This window comes from Arachis hypogaea, chromosome 16, assembly GCF_003086295.3.
Source record: "Arachis hypogaea cultivar Tifrunner chromosome 16, arahy.Tifrunner.gnm2.J5K5, whole genome shotgun sequence".
Taxonomy (NCBI): domain Eukaryota; kingdom Viridiplantae; phylum Streptophyta; class Magnoliopsida; order Fabales; family Fabaceae; genus Arachis; species Arachis hypogaea.
In genome coordinates, this window is record NC_092051.1 from 40,659,059 (window position 1) to 40,676,558 (window position 17,500).

The 17,500-nt window shown below is 37.0% G+C and overlaps 1 long non-coding RNA gene across 1 annotated transcript; it reads left to right on the plus strand.

Moving 5' to 3' along the window:
- Positions 1–5,011: 5,011 nt before the first annotated feature.
- Positions 5,012–7,907, plus strand: LOC112758355 (uncharacterized). Its single transcript, XR_003179581.3, has 4 exons — positions 5,012–5,163; positions 5,256–5,309; positions 5,387–5,543; positions 7,684–7,907. It is a non-coding gene; the product is annotated as an uncharacterized lncRNA (long non-coding RNA).
- The last annotated feature ends 9,593 nt before the right edge of the window (positions 7,908–17,500 follow it).

The following is a 17,500-nucleotide window of genomic DNA, read 5'->3' on the forward strand; positions in this document are numbered from 1 at the left end:
CGCGTTGCAACGGAGGCAGGGCGCTTTGCAAAGTTGGCTGGGGGCGTCGCAACGGAGGCAGGTCGCGTTGCCACGGTTGCTGGTGACGTTGCAACGGAGGCAGGGCGCGTTGCAACGGATGCTGGTGACGTTGCAACGGAGACAGGGCGCGTTGCAACGTTGGCTGGGGGCGTTGCAACAGATGCTGGGGGCGTTGCAACGGATGCTGGGCGCGTTGCAACGGAGGCAGGTCGCGTTGCAACGTTGGCTGGGGGCAGTGCAACGGATGCTGGGGGCGATGCAACGTTAGCCGGGCACGTTGCAACGGAGGCAGGGCGCGTTGCAACGGATGCTGGTGACGTTGCAACGGAGGCAGGGCGCGTTGCAACGTTGGTTGGGGGCGTTGCAACGGATGCTGGGCGTGTTGCAACAGATGCTGGGGGCGGTGCAACGTTGGCTGGGTGCGTTGCAACGTTGGCCGGGCGCGTTGCAACGGAGGCAGGGTGCGTTGCAACGGAGGCAGGGCGCGTTGCAACGGATGCTGGGTTAGGTGCATCGTTGGCTGGTTTCGTTGCAACGGAGGCACCCGCCGTTGCAACGATGGCTCGGAGCGTTGCAATGAAGGAGCCAAATTTTCATATCTCATAATTGGCTCGTGCATTTTTTCTAAAATTTTGAGGGAACCTTGGTAATATTATGTGAAGGCTGCACAAAAAAATCCAGGTCAAAAATCGCACGTTTGCTCCGTTTTTCATTTTTTTTGAATTTCCGGCTTTCCGGGCGGTAAAAAAATCGGCAAAAAAAATCGACACGGTGTAAATTCACCAAATTTAGCGGATGGAAAGATCTTATTTTTCTAGAGGTTGTTGCAAAAAACGGCATCAAAATTCGACCTCTAGAGCACTTTCCTTGAGTATGTCTCCTCACGGAAAAGGACGTCTACCCGTGGCACTTTGGTAATGGCTCGGCAGCCTATTATAGGGGGGAGAGGTGTCACGCTGCTGAAACTCGAGTTGCCCAAAGGCTTGCTGGGCGCAATGCCAGCAAGATGCACGTTGCCTTGCTGAGCGTTGCGCTTTTTGTTTTGCGATTTTGTTTTACCCGTTTTTCAAGGCTCCTAGTTAAGTATCTTTTCTCTATTATTATATATATATTACTATTCTTAGAGGTCGTAATACCTTACTAACTCAGTCTTATGACTTAAGCATAAGATTAAGTATGGTAGGGTGTTACATTATGGTATCAGAGCAGTTCGTTCCTATAGAGCCTGAGGGACGGACTGATTATGCCTCTGGGCATACTCTGGGTGTCTATACATGCTATTTAGGGTATCTAATTGATATATGAGGCATGAATGCTCATGAGCATGCATTTGGGACTTTGAAATACTAAACTAGAGATATTGAGACTGATCACCTTGATATCACTTGTTTGGTGTGAACAGGAACCAAATGGCGTCTCGTGGGCGCGGTCGTGAGCGTAATCGAGGTCAAAGACGGAGAGCTAATGAGGTAACCATACCAATAGATAGTTTGACCGATATTGTGACCGCAATGACGAGTGTTGCTGCTGCCATTGGTACTGTTGCTGCCGCGACCATCCGAGTAATGGATGGGATGCAACCACAAGCTGGAACTGGCAACAATGATGATAATGAATATGAAGGTGGACATAATGCTCCGAATACAAGGGTACCACTGAGTTATCTGGAGCAGGTTAACGAGGGTCAGGCAACGGGAGAAAGCTCAAGGAGGGCTGAGGTAGCAAGAAGTGATCACCGAGAACCCTTCACAAAGAAAAAGGGAAAGATTACACCGAGGAGCCAAACTTTCAAAAAGAATCGCTTTGTCGCTTCACATTCTCAGCGCTGGAGCAATGACCGAAGGAACGATAACCGTCTGGATCCGAATGCTGAAGGGAAAACTAGTACTCAACTGGATAATTTAAGGTGCCCAAGGTGCAAGGAGTACCATCCAAACAGACCGTGCAGGGCCGGATTAGGCGTATGTTACAAGTGCGGGAGACCAGGGCATATGTCTTGGAATTGTCCATACAAAGAAAATCGGGATGCAACTGAATTTAATTCTCATAGCCGAGGTAATTTTAAACCATCAGGTAAATTTCTAATTTCCTTGCATACGGTTAATATGTAATACTCGTTCGTGATGTATGACAAGTTTCAGTAATCATGAGGTCCAAGTCGATAATTAGTCAAAAACTATTGGTTATTGAGACGGAGTGACACTTAGCTACCTTAGAGGGGTGGTTAGACTTTTGAAGGTTAAGGATTAAGTAACGTAGTGGAAGCAGGTTGGACCATATCTAAGAAATCAGGAGTGTTGAAGGTTACGCGGAGTTATTATTTGGAATTCAGTGACGGTGAAACTTTGAGGAAGAGGAGTAGAGCGAACACAGCCTTTAGATGTTAATTGTTAAGAGGTAAGTGGAGATGAAATCAAACCTCTATACGAGAGAGTTTCTAAGAAAATTCTTGAAGGTGTGTCAGAACTTCCATTTCAGATAGAAAGCGAGTTTGTGATAGACTTAGTGCCGGAAGCCAGATTAACTTCAATCGCACCACAAGCGAAGACATCATTATAATCGGTAGAATTTAGGATTGAGTGGAAGGGAGTACTAGAAGAGGGAATCACCTAACCAACTATTTCTTTGTGGGAAGCGTCGGTTATGCCGGAGAAGAAGGAAGAGAACGGTAGGAAACCTTATGCAGAGAGAGTGTGCTAACGAATCTTCACGATTTGATCTAATCCTTCTTTTGAAACCTACATTGACATTCGATCCGGAGCTCTTCCTAAATAGCTTGACTACCTTTCTAACTTTACTCCTTGTGCGCATGAATATTGTTTCTTCCAGGATGAGTCTGAGCTTGTCTTGGTATAAGCGCGTAATCCTTGAATCTTGTATGCTCGCTATGACAAGAGTTGCCCCTATTCGCAAACCATGTTCTTCAGAATCAGCTGAGACTTCTTTGACTCTGTACGCTCTATTCTTCCTACAAAAGGTCTCTAATTTGAACTCTTTTCTTGAGATGCACCCAAGTTCCTCTCCTTGTGTATTCCATCATTTCGGTATAATCCTGATTAACCGTGTACAAGATTTCCTTTCTGACTCATTACGAACACCGTTTGTATTGCTCATTCATTTTTTGAGCTTAATGTCCTTTTGAAAATTAACTCGAGCCTATATTAGTATCACGTATAGAATATAGTTGTGACTGTGGAAATGTTGATTCCTTAAGAGCATGACTTTTGGATACAAAAGATGAAGCAGGTAAGCATGCGCCGTCAAAAAGAGTTTTGGAGCTTTAAATTCTTGTCGACCACAAAGCCTATGATTAGTTTAATGCGCTAGAAATACACCGGTTACATAGATACCCGAATATGAAGAGAGCTTTCAAACTCCAAGAGAAGGATTAACCCCAAATCCAGTAATTAGAATACCCGAACTTATTTAACAACTCAGAATTAGTGCGATACATTACCAGAGGGGTTTAGGATACGTGTAAATACAACATCGTGAAGTGGTAACAGACGCCCTGAGTAAGAAGTTTTTGGGGAAATGCTTGGATATAAATTTCGGAGAAAGGAAGGCTAGATAAGTTGGAACTTTAAATTGGATATTAAGGGAATAGCTAAAGGAGTCAAACTAAATCTATTGCAGTTTTAACACATAGCAAAGACGAAATGCAGGAAGCGTGAGGGGACGATAAAGACCTACCAAGGATGTCGAAGTCTGGCAAACGAAAGGGAACTAAGAAAGATTTATATGTTTAATGTCGAAATAGAGATTATAAAGTCAAAGACTTAAGGAGTGCAATAACGGTGATAAGGGGCTACTAAGAGTACCGAAGCCGGTTGAATCCAGAAGACACCAAGAGAGGGTTATGTGTTGAGGTCGGAAGTTGAAATAAGAAACTTGTTAGAAGCTTACAAGAGAAATTTTTGAAGTTACCTTGAGATTTCTAAAACCTACCACGAATCAAAGAAGATATTTTGAGCAGACAGAAATGAAGAACGAGGTGGAAATCTATGTGATTACAAGTTTGACGTATGAGAAAGAAATGAGAGACCACCAGAAACCATTCGAAATGCCACAGCCGTCGAAGGTTCTACATTAAAGGTAAAAGGGAATAGCTATCGATTTCGTAATAGATTGCCAAGGTCTAAGACAAAAGGTGATACTGTTAGGGAATCGTGGATCAAGTGATCAAGTCCGTTTTGCCCATCGGAGCAAATTACTTATTAGGAAAACTAACGAGACTATACATCAGGGAGAAGGTGAGACTCTACAGTATGCTAAACAGCCTTTGAATTAATTGGAAACTGGAACATCGAATGTCTTAATTCCTGAATTTGATAGCCGAGACAACAAAGGAAAAGTTACGCAAATTTGAGTAAAGATTCTCATTATGGGAGCCGACAAAAGAGATAGGCAGATCTAAGAAATTAAATCCCGCCAAGTTAGCCTATTTCAAATTTTGGAGAGTATTGATGGTCAGTGGCGTGCCAAATAGTTTTTGTCATACCTTTCGAACCTATTCCAACATACTCCGTATGTCGAAACTTCTGAAGCACGCCTCTAAATCAAATTCATGTCTTACAACCTAAGCCAGCTTAAATGAAAGGAGATGGACGTATCGAGTGACGAAGTCGGTTTCAAGAAACTCTGAATATGCCAAAGGACTACCCACACCTCTTTTCAGATAATTGAATCTGAATTTTGAGGGCAAAATTCCTAATTTGGTGGGTAGAATGTAAACCCCGCTAAAATCGGAAAATAATTAGTCAATAAATCGAATTTTAAATAGGAAAATTAAAAATACAAAACTAGTGTCAAAATAGGATAGAGCTCGTCAAAACGAGAATTTTGATACCAATTTCGAAAATTTGGCCCAAAATCGGACCGGAAGGACCGAACCGGTTGAACCGGAGCACAAACCGAGCCCGTGGGTCCAACCGGACCCATAATATAAAGGAAACAGCAGCCTTCTTCTTCCTCATTAGTTGCTGCAACGCCAAAACAGAATTGGAGGAAAGGGAGAGAAGCTCTCAAACCCTAACCCTTTGATCCACCATAACTCCTCCGTCCGGGCTCCAATCGCCGCACTGTTCGCGGCCACACGCTCAGCGCGTCGAGCTCTACCTTTCTATCCGAACAATTTCACTGGTAAGCCTCCTATTAAGTTCAGAATACCTATCCCTCTTTCTTTGGTAAACTTGGAAACCTATGGTGAATCTTGTCCAATTTCTATGTTCTAGGTTCAAGTTAGCTTCCGGAACTTGTGGGCTCAAGCTATTGAGCATATGGGTATGGTAAGAACACCCTAACCCTAGCTCAATCTTGTTTTTGGTAATAGAAAACTGAATTGAAACATATATATGTGTATTAGGTGTAGTTTAAGAGGGTGTTTATGCATTGGACTTGAATTTGGATTACTTGGAGCTTTGTTGGTGACAAGGCTTACTTTGGGGCTATTTGATTGAGCTTGGAGGGACTGTGATTTTGAGTTGTGAGGCTGCCTTGGGTGAACTAAGTGATCGGCCAAGGTATGGTTCAAGTTTCGCACGTTTAATATTTACGGTGTTGTGAAAACTTAGGTTAGAGGAACCATAGGATAAGTTAAATTGTTTGTTCTATTTAATGATTAGCCTTGTAATGTTGTTGGAATAGATTTGTTGGTGGCTATATATATTGGAATTATGAGGTGTGGAAGTTATTAATGGTGTGCTCTTATATTTATTTATGATGGATTAGGATTGGTGTTTGTTAATAAGGGTGTAGAGTTGTGTTGTGGTGGTATTGCATTTGCTGTAACTAATTATGTAATGATTGGAATTGTATGAGACCAAGTCTGGGCTAAACTTGGGAATATAAGGAACTAAACTGGAAAATTTGGGACCTTTTTGTTAAATATACAATTTATGGCAAATTTTTAAAGTTAGGTTGTTAAATCTGTCCTGCAGCAGAAAAGGTTAAACAGAACAGCAATTTGTTTGTCTTGCTGCGACTTCTACGAGTTGAGTTTTGGAGTGAAACTAATTTTGTTATAAAATTTGATTAACTTTCTTTATTTCTCTAAAACTTCAGAATTTTAAAAGTTAAGGATTGGGAGTTGTGAATTTTTGAATATTGGTGGTCAAAACTGAAAAGAAACAGATTTCAGCAAGCTATGCATCAACTTCCAATACTTGTAACTCTTAGAATTCAATAGCAATTGGGTTGCAACCAAGACACAGTTGTTTCTGGATGAGCTAGGAGTTTCCAAATCAAAATTTAGCTTAATTGGAGTTTTGTAATAAAAGTTATTCAAATTGAAAGGTACTAAGCTTGTTGGTTTCAAAAACAGATTTTGACTCATTTTTACTTAACTTCCAGGTAATGTAACTTCTTTATTAAAAATGATATTAACTCAGAACCAATTGAGAAAGAAATCTGGATGAGTGAAGTGTAACTACATTAATTTTTAAAGTAATTGGATTTAACTTGAATTTTATATTGAATTTTGAATATCACATGCTGTTGCTGTTTTTCTGGTTTCATGCACTGCAGAACAGTCACTGTTTTTCCTTTATTCCTAAGGCTAGAAAAATCAGAAAATTATGATCTTTGATTTGTTAGAAAGCTTATTTCAAGATGAACGCCTGGACATAAAGTTTGCACAATTCCGAGTTCATTTTTTATATTAAAAATAGAAAAGGAAATAGAGTGTCGAGGATGTCTTAGTGATAGTCATGGGTTCGAGAAGTTAAAGTTTAACCTTCGTGTGATGTGACTGATTTAATGTTAGAGTTGAGTTGATTTTAAGATTATTTGATAATAAGAAGGTTGAGAAGAGTTTGATAAATAGTTTGGTCAGGACGCAGAAAGGATAATTAAGATGAATTATATGGGAATGATGATGAAAAATGTGAAAGGGAGGTTGTTTATAAAAGGAGTTAACATGCCATGGCTTGATGAATGATTAAATAATGATTATGATTATGAAATGGCTTATGAATGATGATATCTGAGATACGAGTTTCCCTGGGTAAAAACCGTGGCTCGCCACCACGTGTTCCAGGTTGATTCTCGATACTCTGTTAACCCTACGTCGTAAGGGTGACCGGGCACGTATAAATTCCCGGGTATGGATAACCCCCATTGAGTGATTTATATGATGATTGAATGTAAACTCTATGCATAGACTCTTGGGGATGCGCGACGAGAGACAGTCTAAGGTTTTCGGACTTGTCGGGTTGGCTGGATAACCGACAGATGGGCCCCATCAGCCATAGGACAGGCATGCATCATATGCATTTGTTTGTTTTGATTGCTATGCATTTCCTGGGATTGCCTAATTGATATATATCACCTGCTATCTGTTATACTTGCTATTTGTACTATCTGCTTATTACTTGTGCGTGACCTTGTTTGGTTGCTTGTTTCTGTTGCATTGTGAATGATGGAGGGATGGAGGAAAAGGAGAAATGATTTGGTGTTAGATTAGGATTGAAATTGAGTAAGTTAGGTAGATTTAGAATACCTACCCCTGTTATAGCTTCTGTTTAGTAATTAAGTTGGATAATTGTATAACGGAGTTCTAGGATTGCCTATGGCATTCTCAGGACCGTATTTCTTATGCGCGTGGCACTTTTACCATGCTGAGAACCTCCGGTTCTCATTCCATATTGTATTGTTATTTTTCAGATGCAGGTCGAGAGGCTCCTCGCTAGGCGTCTGGATCCTGGAAAGCGAAGTAGTCCTTGGGTGTATTTTGGTTTTCTATTTGTATATATGTATATATGTATTTAGCTTACTCTCCAAGTAACTTATGTATGCTGCTCCTCTTAGAGGTTGAGGGAGAGATAGGAGTTTATTTTGGTATTTTGGTATATTTTGGGGATACCTATGTATGTTCATATGTATATATATATATATATATATATATATATATATATATATATATATATATATATCCTTTGGCCAGCCTTAGCTTCGCAGGCTAAGTCAGGGGCTAGTTATGCTGTTTCCTTGGCTTTCCTTTATTCTTTTGCTTAACTTTATCATGTTCCTATTAGGTTTCTTAGCATGCATACTCTGAGTGCTAATGTGAATTTCTTCCTTGGTTGCTTGCCGTAAGATTCTTTGTTTCAGACTTCTTTCATGAGATATGGTTCCTTTCGCTTTTGCAAACTGAACATGCCACACCTCTCTATTTCTTTTCTTCGATATTTTTGAAAATGGAGTTGATATGAATCTTTTCTATCTTATATCAATTTTCGAGGACGAAAATTTTTATAAGGTGGGTAGAATATAACAACCCGAGTTTGACGCCCACACACTGAGAACTGTTTTAAGGAGGCCTTGAAAAATGAACTCGGAATACTAACCCTAAAATTTTTATATATGTATATACTCGGTTTACTTGTCAAGGGTTATAATTTTGTACGGGTCAGGCCGCATACAGTATGCCTTATATATACAGTGTGTATGCTAATGATGCTAATATTTTCTCTCCCTTTCCTCCAATTCTGTTTTGGCGTTGCAGCAACTAATGAGGAAGAAGAAGGCTGCTGTTTCCTTTATATTATGGGTCCGGTGGGACCCACGGGCTCGGTTTGTGCCCCGGTTCAACCGGTTCGGCCCTTCCGGTCCGATTTTGAGCCAAATTTTCGAAATTGATATAAAAATTCTCGTTTTGCCGAGCTCTATCCTATTTTGATATTAGTTTTGCATATTTAATTTTCCTATTGAAATTTAATTTATTGACTAATTATATACCGATTTTAGAGGGGTTTACATCCTACCCACCTAATTAGGAATTTTGTCCTCAAAATTCAGAGTGCGTTACCTGAATGGAGGTGTGGGTAGTCCTTCCGCATCTCTATCTCAAGCTCCTAGGTATATTCTTCAATACTAGCCCAACACCAAGCTACTTTCACTAAGAAAGTCTCTTTCCCGTGTAAACGCTTAATGCTGGTATCATCAATTCTAACGAGAGTTATTGGAAACGTCAGATCTTCTCTCACTTGAACTAATTCCGGCTTTAGGGCATGACTAGGATCAAAATTGTATTTGATTAACTTTATCATGTTCCCTACCTACCGGAAGCTAACTTGAACCTAGAATCAGATTACCATACTTAATCTTATGCTTAAGTCATAAGACTGAGATAGTAAGGTATTACGACCTCTAAAAATAGTAATATATATATATATATATATAATAATAATAATAATAATAATAATAATAATAATAATAGAGAAAAGATACTTAACTAGGAGCCTTGAAAAATGGGTAAAACAAAATCGCAAAACAAAAAGCGCAACGCTCAGGAAAGGATTACTTGCGTGCTAAGAAACCTAATAGGAACATGATAAAGTTAAGCAAAAGAATAAAGGAAAGCCAAGGAAACAACATAACTAGCCCCTGACTTAGCCTGCGAAGCTAAGGCTGGCCAGAGGATATATATATATATATATATATATATATATATATATATGAACATACATAGGTATCCCCAAAATATACCAAAATACCAAAATAAACTCATATCTCTCCCTCAACCTCTAAGAGGAGCAGCATACATAAGTTACTTGGAGAGTAAGCTAAATACATATATACATATATACAAATAGAAAACCAAAATACACCCAAGGACTACTTCGCTTCCCAGGATCCAGACGCCTAGCGAGGAGCCTCTCGACCTGCATCTGAAAAAACAACAATACAATATGGAATGAGAACCGGAGGTTCTCAGCATGGTAAAAGTGCCACGCGCATAATAAATACGGTCCTGAGAATGCCATAGGCAATCCTAGAACTCCGTTATTCAATTATCCAACTTAAGTACTAAACAGAAGCCATAAACAGGGGGAGGTATTCTAAATCTGCCTAACTTACTCAAGTTCAAGCTTAACCTAACACCAAACCATTTCCTCCGTTTCCTCCATCCTTTCATCATTCAGAATGCAACAGAAACAAGCAACCAAACAAGTTCACGCACAAGTAATGATCAAATAGTACAAATAGCAAGTATAACAAATAGCAGGTAATATATATCACTTAGGCATACCCAGAAAATGCATAGCAATCAATACAAACAAATGCATATGATGCATGCCTGTCCTATGGCTGATGGGGCCCATCTGTCGATTATCCAGCCAACCCGACAAGTCCGAAAACCTTAGACTGTCCCCCGTCGCGCATCCCTAAGAGTCTATGCATAGAGTTCACATTCATATTTCATAAAATCACTCAATGGGGGCTATCCATACCCGGGAATTTATACGTGCCCGGTCACCCTTACGACGTAGGGTTAACAGAGTATCGAGAATCAACCTGGAACACGTGGTGGCGAGCCACGGTTTTTACCCAGGGAAACTCGTATCTCAGATATCATCATTCATAAGCCATTTCATAGTCATAATCATTATTTAATCATTTATCAAGCCATGGCATATTAACTCCTTTTATTAACAACCTCCCTTTCACATTTTTCATCGTCATTCCCTTATAATTCATCTTGATTACCCTTTCCGGGTCCTGACCATCAAACTCTTCTCATCCTTCTTAATATCAAATAATCTTAAAATCAACCCAACTCTAACATTAAATCAATCACATCACACGATGATTAAACTTTAACTTCTCGAACTCATGACTATCACTAAGACATCCTCGACACTCTATTTTCTTTTCTGTTTCTAATATAGCAAATAAACTCAGAATTGCACAAACTTTATGTCCAGGCATTCATATTGAAATAAGCTTTCTAACAAACTAAATATCATAATTTTCTGATTTTTCTAGCCTCAGGAATAAAGGAAAAATCGTGACTGCTCTGCAGTGCATAAAACCAGAAAAACAGCAGCAGCATGTGATATTCAAAATTCAATATAAAATCCAAGTTAAATCCAATGACTTTGAAAATTAATGTAGTTAAACTTTACTCATCCAGGTTTCTTTCTCAATTGGTTCTGAGTCAATACCATTTTTAATAAAAAAGTTACATTACCTCGAAGTTAAGTAAAAATGAGACAAAATCTGTTTTAAAAACCAACAAGCTTAGTACCTTTCAATTGGAATAACTTTTATTACAAAACTCCAATTAAGCTAAATTTTGATTTGAGAACCCCTAGCTCATCCAGAAACAAGTGTGTCTTGGTTGCAACACAATTTCTATTTAATTCTAAGAGTTACAAGCATTGGAAGTTGATGCATAGCTTGCTGAAATCTGTTTCTTTTCAGTTTTGACCACCAATATTCAAAAATTCACAGCTCCCAATCCTCAACTCTTAAAATTCTGAAATTTCAGAGAAATAAAGCAAGTTAATCAAATTTTATAAAAAATTTGGTTTCGCTCCAAAACTCAACTCGTAGAAGTCGCAGCAAGACAAACAAGTTGCTGCCCTGTTTGATCTTTTCTGCTGCTGGACAGATTTAACAACCTAACTTTAAAAATTTGCCATAAATTATATATTTAACAAAAAAGTCCCAAATTTTCCAATTTAGTTCCTTATATTCCCAAGTTTAGCTCAAACTTGGTCTCATGCAATTTCGATCATTACATAATTAGTTACAGCATATACAATACCACCACAACACAACTCTACATCCTTATTAACAAACACCAATTCTAATCCACCATAAATAAATATAAGAGCACACCATTAATAACTTTCACACCTCATAATTCTAATACATAAATTTACTAACAAATCTATTCTAACAACATTACAAGTCTAATCATTAAATACAACAAACAATCCAACTTATTCTATGGTTCCTCTAACCTAAGTTTTCACAACACCGTAAATATTAAACGTGCGAAACTTAAACCATACCTTGGCCGATCACTTAATTCACCCAAGACAGCCTCTCAATACAAAAATCACAGCCCCTCCAAGCTCAATCAAACAGCCCAAAAGCAAGCCTTGTCACCAACAAAGCTCCAAGTAATCCAAATTCAAGTCCAATGCATAAACACCCTCTTAAACTACACCTAATACACACATATATATATATTCCAATTCAGTTTTCTATTACCAAAAACAAGATTGAGCTAGGGTTAGAGTATTCTTACCACACCCATATGCTCAATAGATTGAGCCCACAAGTTCCGGAAGCTAACTTGAACCTAGAACATAGAAATTGGACAAGATTCACCATAGGTTTTCAAGTTTATCAAAGAAAGAGGGATAGGGATTCTGAACTTAATAAGAGGCTTACTAGTGAAATTATTCGGATAGAAAGGTAGAACTTGACGCGCTGAGCGCGTGGCCGTGAACGGTGCGGCGATCGGAGCCCGGACGGAGGAGTTATGGTGGATCAAAGGGTTAGGGTTTGAGAGCTTCTCTCCCTTTCCTCCAATTCTGTTTTGGCGTTGCAGCAACTAATGAGGAAGAAGAAGGCTGCTGTTTCCTTTATATTATGGGTCCGGTTGGACCCACGGGCTCGATTTGTGCCCCGGTTCAACCGGTTTGGTCCTTCCGGTCCGATTTTGAGCCAAATTTTCGAAATTGATATAAAAATTCTCGTTTTGCCGAGCTCTATCCTATTTTGATATTAGTTTTGCATATTTAATTTTCCTATTGAAAATTCAATTTATTGACTAATTATATACCGATTTTAGCGGGGTTTACATCCTACCCACCTAATTAGGAATTTTGTCCTCAAAATTCAGAGTGTGTTACCTGAATGGAGGTGTGGGTAGTCCTTCCGCATCTCTATCTCAAGCTCCTAGGTATATTCTTCAATACCAGCCCAACACCAAGCTACTTTCACTAAGAAAGTCTCTTTCCCGTGTAAACGCTTAATGCTGGTATCATCAATTCTAACGAGAGTTATTGGAAACGTCAGATCTTCTCTCACTTGAACTAATTCCGGCTTTAGGGCATGACTAGGATCAAAATTGTATTTACGAAGCTGCGATATGTGAAACACGTCATGCAGGTTCAAACAATGTGGTAGTAAAGCGATCCTATATGCCACTTGTCCGATGTGATAGGCATTTAGCTTTTTAGTTTTTGATTGATCATCCGATTCTAGTTCATTGAAGTGATCTTCAGAAATAGGTATCCCCTTCCTTCCAACTTGAGAAGTCTTCTTCTTAGATCCACCTAACTCTTTTGTCAGCTTTCATAGTGAGAATTCTAACTTAGATTTGCGTAACTCTTCCTCTGTTGTTTCGGCTGTCAAATTCAGGAACTAAGATGTTTGATATTCCAGTTTTCGGTTAATTCAAAGGAGTCTAGCATACTGTAAAGTCTCACCTTCTCTCTAATGTATAGGCTCTTCGATATTCCCGATAAGTAGTTTACTCCGATGGGCAAAATGGACTTGATCACTTGGTCCACGATTCCCTGACAGTATCACCTTTTGTCCTAGTCCTTGGCAACCTACTATGAAATCGATGGCTATTCTCTTTTATCTTTAATGTAGAACCTTCGATGGTTGTAGCATTTCAAACAGTTTCTGGTGGTCTTTCATTTCTTTCTCATACGTCAAACTTGTAATCACATAGATTTCCACCTCGTTCTTCATTTCTGTCTGCTCAAAATATCTTCTTTGATTCGTGGTATGTTTTAGAAATCTCTAGGTAACTTCAAAAATTTTCTCTTGTAAGCTTCGAACAATAATTTCTTATTTCAACTTCCGACCTCAACACATAACCCTCTCTTGGTGTCTTCTGGATTCAACCGGCTTCGGTACTCTTAGTAGCCCCTTATCATCGTTATTGCATTCCATAAGTCTTTGACTTTACGATCTCTATTTCGACATTAAACATATAAATCTTTCTTAGTTCCCTTTCGTTTGCCAGACTTCGACATCTTCGGTATTGCGCAAACCGGAAGGGAACTAATAAAAAGCGAACAGGGGTAGATATTCTAAATCTGATTAACTTTTTAATTATTAAACAGAAGCTATAACAGGGGTAGGTATTCTAAATCTACCTAACTTACTCAATTTCAATCCTAATCTAACACCAAACCATTTCTCCTTTTCCTCCATCCCTCCATCATTCACAATGCAACAGAAACAAGCAACCAAACAAGGTCACGCACAAGTAATGAGCAGATAGTACAAATAGCAAGTATAACATATAGCAGGTGATATATATCAATTAGACAATCCCAGGAAATGCATAGCAATCAAAACAAATAAATGCATATGATGCATGCCTGTCCTATGGCTGATGGGGCCCATCTGTCGCTTATCTATCAGAAACTATATTAATAGTTACAGTCTAAATTGATTTTTATAAATATTATTATTACTATTATTATTATTATTATTATTGTTCAAAAAGAAAAAAAATGGCCGAAGGATATTATTATACATATAAGCCACTATATATATTTATTATATATCTATATAAGAAACAAAGAAAGATTTGTTACATATACATAACATATATATATCTATTCACTTATAATAATTCATTATCATCATTATAGGGGAACGTGGCTTGTAACCCTTTAATACATATATCCATTCCCTTAATCATGAAACGCAATATCGTGCTAGCGGGTGATCTGGGCTGTTATAGATGGTATCAGAGCAGTTTATTTCCGTTAGAGTCTTGGGAATGGACTGACTATGCTTCATTGCATACTCTGAGTGTCTGTCATACTTAGTGACTTGTTCTGATAACAAGAATTTAGATTTGATATGCATGACTGTCTGATGATTAACGCTGTTAGTCTACCATTGCATACCTCATGGTATTTGGTCTGGCTAACCTAATACTAATGATTTATGTGTACGGGAACACTAATGGGTTGTCATGGATGAAATAGAAGTAATAGGTAACGTGAATCGTGGGTTTTGGGAACGTTAGAAGTTAAGTTTAGGGGTTAGTTCTGGTTCAACGTATAATCCTTATTCGTGCTAATGTGAATTTCTTCCTTGGTTGCTTGTCGTAAGATTCTTTGTTTCAGACTTCTTTCATGAGATATGGTTCCTTTCGCTTTTGCAAACTGAACATGCCACACCTCTCTATTTCTTTTCTTCGATATTTTTAAAAATGGAGTTGATATGAATCTTTTCTATCTTATATCAATTTTCGAGGACGAAAATTTTTATAAGGTGGGTAGAATATAACAACCCGAGTTTTTAAAATTAAATTTTATATTTTAAATTTAAAAATAAAATTTAATTTAATTATGACTTATTCTATTATTTTAAATTATCTATCAGAAACTATATTAATAGTTACAGTCTAAATTGATTTTTATAAATATTATTATTACTATTATTATTATTATTATTGTTCAAAAAGAAAAAAAATGGCCGAAGGATATTATTATACATATAAGCCACTATATATATTTATTATATATCTATATAAGAAACAAAGAAAGATTTGTTACATATACATAACATATATATATCTATTCACTTATAATAATTCATTATCAGCATTATAGGGGAACGTGGCTTGTAACCCTTTAATAGATATATCCATTACCTTAATCATGAAACGCAATATCGTGCTAGCGGGTGGTTTGGGCTGTTACATAAATCATCACATACCGAGACGATTTACGTTAATTTTAAAAGTTCTGTATCTTAAGACAATTTATGTGTATTTTTTAAAAATATTTTAAAACATAAATTATCCTAAAGATATAAATTATCCTAAGATATAATGATTAATATATAATTCAAAACACACCATTTTAAAACAATTTATATATTAAAAATTGGAGATTTATGTTTTAAAAATTAATTTAAAAAAATTAAGTAATATTGATCTCTCTTTATTTTATTTAAATTAAAAAACCCAATTTTTTTATGAAGAAACTTTCAAAGCAAATAAACGTAAACTTAACCACATAATAAAATATACTATTCAATAATCCGAATTCATGCAAATCAAACAAAATTCTATAACACAAAGAAACTCGGGGTAGAGTTTGGATCTAGTTGGGAAAAGATATATTATATATCGCCATAAAAATATATATGGTCCAAAAAATTTATAATAATTACATGGTTCAGTGCTTGTGCTGTAGTTTTTTTTAGTTGTCTACTATATCATTTCTTAATTTAATAAATCAAAAATTAATTTATTATAAATATTTATTTAAATAGATAAATAAATTGACCACTCAACTAACTTAAATTAATTTGTTTGTGCTGTAGCTAAGTTTATGATTTGAGAGAACGAAGGAAAAAGAAAGTGAAGTTTCCAATTGCAAAATAATTGCAAGCGTTTGTTTTTTCTTTCCCCGTAATGAGATCGAGTTGAAAGAATCTTCTGCAGTCAACAACTTAAATTATGATGCGAAAGAAAGAAAGAAATGGAGAACAACAAAAATTATTCTCTACTTAACCACGAGGCAAGATGTAATTTATTTACTGATATATGGAATGGTTATCAAGGTCCCATAGATAGTAAATAGATAATAGATTTTAGCATAATAGTCTTGTGTGTTTAAGAATCCAGAGTTTTGGAGTATATTTTTAATATAAATAATGTCAGGGAATCAAAAGCGTATTAGCCAAAAATCAGCTAAATACTTTTGGATAAATTCAAAATTTCTATGAGTTAATATATATAGATGTTTTTTTCTGTTAAGTATTAAAATGTTTCTTTTTCATACTAAATGAATGTTCTTTTATATATTTTTCGAATTTTTTGTATTGCAAATGTGAATGTCTCTATTCTTTTAAGAATTTTATTTTTTTTTAAATTTTATAAATATTTAATTATTTTTGCTAAAATATAACTGGATATTTCTTTTGTTAAGTATTAGGATATTTTTTTTCATATTAAATAAATATTTTTTTTATATTTCTGTAATTGTGTAATTTATAGTCTCTTTAATCCTCATTCAAACCATATCCAAGAGGGCTAACATATAAATAATAATTCGGGTGTGGGTAGGGCATCAAGCCATTTGTAAGAGCTGCCGGCCATGAAACTGGATTTTGATGGAAGTAACTCATTGTTGTAGGACCTTGGAACATTGGAAATTACATATTCTGGTTTGACATAAATGGAAGAATATTTTGAGGCTGAGAACACACATTAATGGTGGAAAAACCATTTTCAAAATTGTGGTCAGTTTTCACCGCAAGATTTCCCAATTTATCACTTCCTGTGCTATCCAAGGACCGACTATACAGTGAACATGACCTTGCCAAACCCTCACCATTTGCAAGGGAGAGCCTCCAGTCGTGCATATTCCAGGCTCTTCAGAAGCAACTTCTGTAGATCTACAAGAACCTTCAGCTTTCACTTGAAAATCATTGTTACACCCTTTATCTGCACTTAATCTCTTTGAATTACAATCCTCATAATAACGATCACTAGTGTTGTCAGATGTCGATGATAGAAGAAGAGTAGGTCGCGGTGGGGAGGGGAGAGGGCCTGACGGTAAAAGAGAGGTCTCTGTGTGTGATTGTTGGAGGTGGGTAGGTTAATGTGAGAGAAAAGAGAAAGTTTTTTATAGATTTTAATTAAGTTTATTTAATCAAATTTAAATTTTTTAAATTTTAAATTTAAAAAATTTAA